The sequence below is a fragment of the Leptonychotes weddellii genome, chromosome 2 (genome assembly GCF_054177405.1).
Source record: "Leptonychotes weddellii isolate Sample4059 chromosome 2, ASM5417740v2, whole genome shotgun sequence".
Taxonomy (NCBI): domain Eukaryota; kingdom Metazoa; phylum Chordata; class Mammalia; order Carnivora; family Phocidae; genus Leptonychotes; species Leptonychotes weddellii.
The window spans coordinates 123,098,394-123,103,925 of NC_138370.1; the positions used below are offsets into that span (position 1 = coordinate 123,098,394).

Here is a 5,532-nt window from a genome sequence, read left to right on the forward strand (position 1 = left end):
AAATGATCCAATCAAGAAATGGGCAGAAGACATGAACAGACATTTCTGCAAAGAAGACATCCAAATGGCCAACAGACACATGAAAAAGTGCTCAACATCGCTCGGCATCAGGGAAATCCAAATCAAAACCTCAATGAGATACCACCTCACACCAGTCAGAATGGCTAAAATTAACAAGTCAGGAAACGACAGATGTTGGCAAGGATATGGAGAAAGGGAAACCCTCCTACACTGTTGGTAGGAATGCAAGCTGGTGCAGCCACTCTGGAAAACAGTATGGATATTCCTCAGAAAGTTGAAAATAGATTTACCCTACAACCCAGCAATTGCACTACTGGGCATTTACCCCAACGGTACAAATGTAGTGATCTGAAGGGGCACCTGCAGCCCAATGTTTATAGCAGCAATGTCCACAGTAGCCAAACTATAGAAAGAGCCTAGATGTCCATCAACAGATGAATGGATAAAGAAGATGTGAGATATAGATAGATATAGATATAGATATAGATATAGATATAGATACACACAATGGAATATTATGCAGCCATCAAAAAATGAAATCTTGCCATTTGCAATGACGTGGATGGAACTAGAGGGTATTATGCTAAGCGAAATAAGTCAATCAGAGAAAGACAATTATCATATGATCTCACTGATATGAGGAATTTGAGAAACAAGACAGAGGATCATAGGGGAAGGGAAGCAAAAATGAAACAAGAGGAAACCAGAGAGGAAGACAAACCATAAGAGACTTAATCTCAGGAAACAAACTGAGGGTTGCTGGAGTGGAGGGGGCTGGGAGGGATAGGGTGGCTGGGTGATGGACATTGGGGAGGGTATGTGCTATGGTGAGCACTGTGAATTGTGTGAGACTGATGAATCACAGACCTGTACCCCTGAAACAAATAATACATTAAATGTTAATTAAATAAACTAAAATAATAATAATAATAAAAACGATTGCCCTGACAGGAGCAGCGCCTTTACAGAAGAGGTCCGAGCACAGCGGTGACAGTGGGACAGTCACCTTCGGCTTTTTCACCCAACCAGAAGATTTGCCATCAGGCTCTGAGCCTTCGAAGCACGCACTTCACTTGATCTTTATCTGTACTGGTGCAGGCTCTTCAGTCAAGAAAGCTTACAAGGCAGCTTTGAATAAAGGTGACTTCCTTCTCTGCTCAAGAGATTCGCCTTTCTAAAAGACATGAGGAAATAGTCTCACAAAGATCAACATTACTTCAACAAATGGAGAGTCAATCTGTAGATGAAAACGAGGAAAAGGCATGTTAGATGCAAGCAGCTAAGACTTCTTTTATAAGGAACCTTAGTCTTTTAAAGGATATAGAAACAACAGCAAAGTCTCTACAGACCCGGATTCACCCAATTCCACCACCAGAGATGGTTTCTCTTGAGACTCTTTACTGGGTATCAATAGAAGAATATATTCCCAAATGGGAACAGTTTCTTTTAGGAAGAGCACCATATCCTATCAGTGTTGAAAATGGAAATAAAGCAGAAAATACCACTCAAAAGGGGGCGCAGTGATAACTTCCTCATATACTCTTTCAAAAAAAAAAAAAAACCTGTTTGGTACAGCTGAATATTAAAGAATATGCAGGTCATTTCAGGAACATAAGAATCGAACATGTTCATATTGTCCCATTACCTCCTCAATGACAGTGAAGAGAGGAGAATCTGCTGACAAGTCTCTGGTTATCACTTTGAGACCTACTACTACTTCGAGGTCATGAATTTGCTTTCTGCCAAACCCATGGATGTGTTAAGAGCTAATATTGAAAGGTGGGCTGTTTATTAAATATGTTGCTAAAAACAAATAAATACATAAATAAATAAGTAAGAAAAAGAAAAACTATTTCCCTAAAGTGAAATTTATCTTAATTTTACTATTTAAATCAGCCACAAGACAATTTTAAAGAAAGACTAACATTCCCTAAAATGAAATGATGGGGCATCATTTAAAACTATTCATTTAAATAAATCCCAGTAGTCCATTGTATATAAATGAAACCTACTTACATATACATACACAAGGATTTTAACTACTGTCTCATTGAATTTATAATTTAGCATTTTAAAAGAAAGTTCTAAGTTATTTCATTTTGTGCATATTAAGCATTTCTGTGTGTCAGCTTTTTAGGGAGGCATAAAAACGACTTGTCTTATCTGAGTGAGACTTCTTGCCTTTTGTAAAGTCTGATACGAGAGCACTAGCAAGTTTTGTCCCTCCTTGGAAACCTAATTTCTGTTCTACACAGAATGCTTCAGAATGGTAATAACATTTACAGAGCACATCCAGTGGCAGGCACTTTATATACACTTCATCTCATTTCATCCTTAAAACATCTCCGTGAGGCAAGTCCTATTTATTATTTCCATTCTATACATGAAGAGACTGAGACACACAGAGGTTAAATAATTGGCCTAAGGTCACACAGCTACTGAGTAAGCGAAGCAGGATTCAAACAGGAGTGGGCTTCAGAGTCCACTGACATTGTTGAACTTTATCTGAGCCCTCTGCTCCCAGAAAGCAGCTGAGATACCTCCCGACCTTCTTGTGTTCCAGCTAGCCTCAAAGGACCCCCTGCCCAGCAGAGATAAGGCCTGTCTTCACCACCTCCTTTCAGGACTCTCCTTTACCTTCCTCAACAAAACCCCAGACCCTCTTTTTTTCTTTGAGACATTCATTCCTCCTTCATGAGTGAGCATTTTTCCCTTGCACTAGCTGGAATAAAATCATCTCTTTAATCATCCTGTGCATTTTCACACCAGAAACTTAACCACATACAGACAAGTTTGCCAATACCCGAGAAAATATCATCCGATTCAGAGGTTCCTACACTGTGGTCAGGTAATGTCTCTTTTGGTGGAGTGGCCCACATACGTTTTATCCATCCTCTCATAAGCATTTCAGAATTTTTTTTTAAAAGATTTTATTTATTTGACAGAGAGAGACACGGCGAAAGAGGGAATACAAGCAGGGGGAGTGGAGAGGGAGAAGCAGGCTACCCACGGAGCAGGGAGCCCGATGTGGGGCTCGATCCCAGGACCCTGGGATCATGACCTGAGCCCAAGGCAGATGCTTAACGACTGAGCCACCCAGAGAAGGCAGATCCCTGAGAAGATATGCGGTACGGTCCATTCCCAGAAAACTAAGACTATTTTTTTCCCAAAGATTTTATTTATTTATTTGAGAGAGCAAAACAAGAGAGATCACAGAGGCAGATAGAGAAGCAGACTCGCTGCTGAGCGGCGACCTTGATGCAGGGCTCGATCCCAGGACCCCAAGATCATGACCTTAGTCGAAGGCAGATGCTTAACTGACTGAGCCACCCTGGCGCCCTGAAAACTAAGACTATTAAAGCTGATTTGACAGATTTGATGTTTTGAAAATAGAATTTCTTTCCCCAAATCAATCTCTCTCCAACCTCCCTCTTGCCACTCTCTGCTTCCTTCTCTCCCTCTCTCAAAATGTCATTAAATGTGAATGTTCTCAATAGAAAGGTTTAGCAAAATCCCCCATCAGCATTTATGAGCGTCTCCTATGTACCACTGTACTACTTTCTAGGGTATAGAAACAAGTAAAACCCGTGGCTTGCTCTCATAGAGTTCACACAGAATTAGAGCTCAAATCTAGCTGTACTCTACCCAAGAGCTCTCTGTACAGGATTGCTTATTGAAAGCACATTGGATGAGGACAGCTGTATAGAAAGTGCCCTCGAACACTGACATCAAGTACGAGATGATCATGACAAAAAAGCTTCCTCCTCCCTTAACTAGCACCCCTAAATTCCTCCCACTTTAGTCAAAGGTTTGACATTTAGCTTTCAACAAATATTAAGAACCTACCAAGTTCTGGGAACTCTTCCAAGCACTGCAGAAATAATCTCATGGTTGGATCTCTCTGTGCTTGGTTTCTCCGTTTTTCTACAGTGTCAGGAGTAAGGCACACATTTAACGCAATAAAAAGTTCTCTATCGGGGCGCCTGGGTGGCTCAGTCGGTTAAGCGCCTGCTTTCGGCTCAGGTCATGATCCCGGAGTCCCGGGATAGAGTCCCACATCGGGCTCCCTGCTCGGCGGGGAGTCTGCTTCTCCCTCTGACCCTCATGATCTATCTCATTCTCTCTCTCAAATAAATAAATAAAATCTTTAAAAAAAAAAAAAGTTCTCTATCTTCTGCATGACACTTGCTTTTATTTTCCAGGAGGGCAAACTTCAGGACATACGGGAAGGAGTTCCATCTCATTCTCAGAAGTTCACCATGTCTGATACTGCTGGTATCCAAGACTTTCCTTCTTTTTTCTCAAGATCCAGAGAAAAACTTTCTTTTTGCTTCTAATATTACCATAGATGGCAAACAAGACATATCATTTTTACAGTGTTCTTTGGGGCAATTTTAATTAACCTTCATTAAAATAAATTTGAGAAATGTCTGGAAGAAGGGACAAATATTGGTAAGGTCATTAAATGGAGTAGTTATGTCATCAAAGATAATTATCTAGGTTTCGGTCATGGTCTCTCCTTTATTACTGAAATGATGGCCCACTTATAGGACACGTGTCCTTTCTTAGCAAGGGCTTTACCTTCACCCAGCATTTTTATGGTCATGATCGTTGTCATATTGCTTTAAAATCTTACTTGAATTAGCAATGAGTTATCTTTGTCAGAAGCTGTGTCTGCTTCTTACGAGGCAGTTACTGATAGAAGACAGCTGAGATGGAGGGCTAGTGCAAACACCTGGGGCAAGCAAGCCTCTACGGGCTCGCTCCACCCCCCGGGCTGCCTGGCTCTCCTGTCTGCAGCCATCTGCTTTCTCCTAAGCTCACCTGCCGTTCCTTCCCTTGGATTCTACTCCTGCCTCTGAGGCTGTTTAGTCAAATTAACCTCTGGGAGGGTAGGTGCCGCTTCACAGGTGCTGGGGGAAGGGTAAAAATAAATAGAAAAGATAAATAAATTTTCCCCAGTGCTGCAATGGAAAGAGACACCCCCCCCCACCACCACTACTTTTCTTAGAGAGCGTTATAGACAATTTGTAATTGCAAATTCTTCTCTGTCCCTTTGAGGTGTATGTATGTCTTTTTCAAAGTGAAATTAAGTTTTTGCCATCTTTACAATCCAGGAATGTCTTTCTTAAGGGCCTGGGCGCCATCTCTTTGATATGGAATCATCAAGAAGATAGCATTCCTCTCTCCCAGTTTCTGTGGGATGGTAGGAGCAGGTGCCTGGCTCTAAGCTGTAAAACGACTACCTGTCCTAAAGACACAGGAAGTCTTCTTTTCCCTTTGGGTGAAGGCAACTGCTAACACAAATGGCCACTCGATTGTGTCTGTCCTGTGTGACGAACGGTGCTGCCAAGTCCTCTTACTTGAGGAGTCGTTATTGTTCATCTTGAGGACATGTACAGAATAGGTTATATCCGCCTGGGTAAATAAAAAGGTGAGATTTTTTTTCTGCCTTTGCCATATCTTTAGCTGATAGCCTGTGATGCACATCTCATTCTGGCTTAATGATTA

General features: G+C 41.5%; 1 long non-coding RNA gene and 1 pseudogene across 3 annotated transcripts in view; both read left to right on the forward strand.

Annotated features, from left to right (window-relative positions):
• The window catches only part of LOC115943216 (centrosomal protein 15 pseudogene), a 6,207-nt pseudogene extending 4,407 nt beyond the window's left edge, over nucleotides 1-1,800 (forward strand).
• The window catches only part of LOC145720279 (uncharacterized), a 17,746-nt gene extending 13,296 nt beyond the window's left edge, over nucleotides 1-4,450 (forward strand). For 2 of the 3 annotated variants that reach the window (XR_014143185.1, XR_014143187.1), the window contains one exon: nucleotides 4,224-4,450. This is a non-coding gene — a long non-coding RNA (uncharacterized LOC145720279). Of the gene's footprint in view, nucleotides 1-2,966; nucleotides 3,150-4,223 lie in introns of all 3 variants that reach the window. The other variant, XR_014143186.1, reaches the window with a different exon arrangement.
• Nucleotides 4,451-5,532: the final 1,082 nt, after the last annotated feature.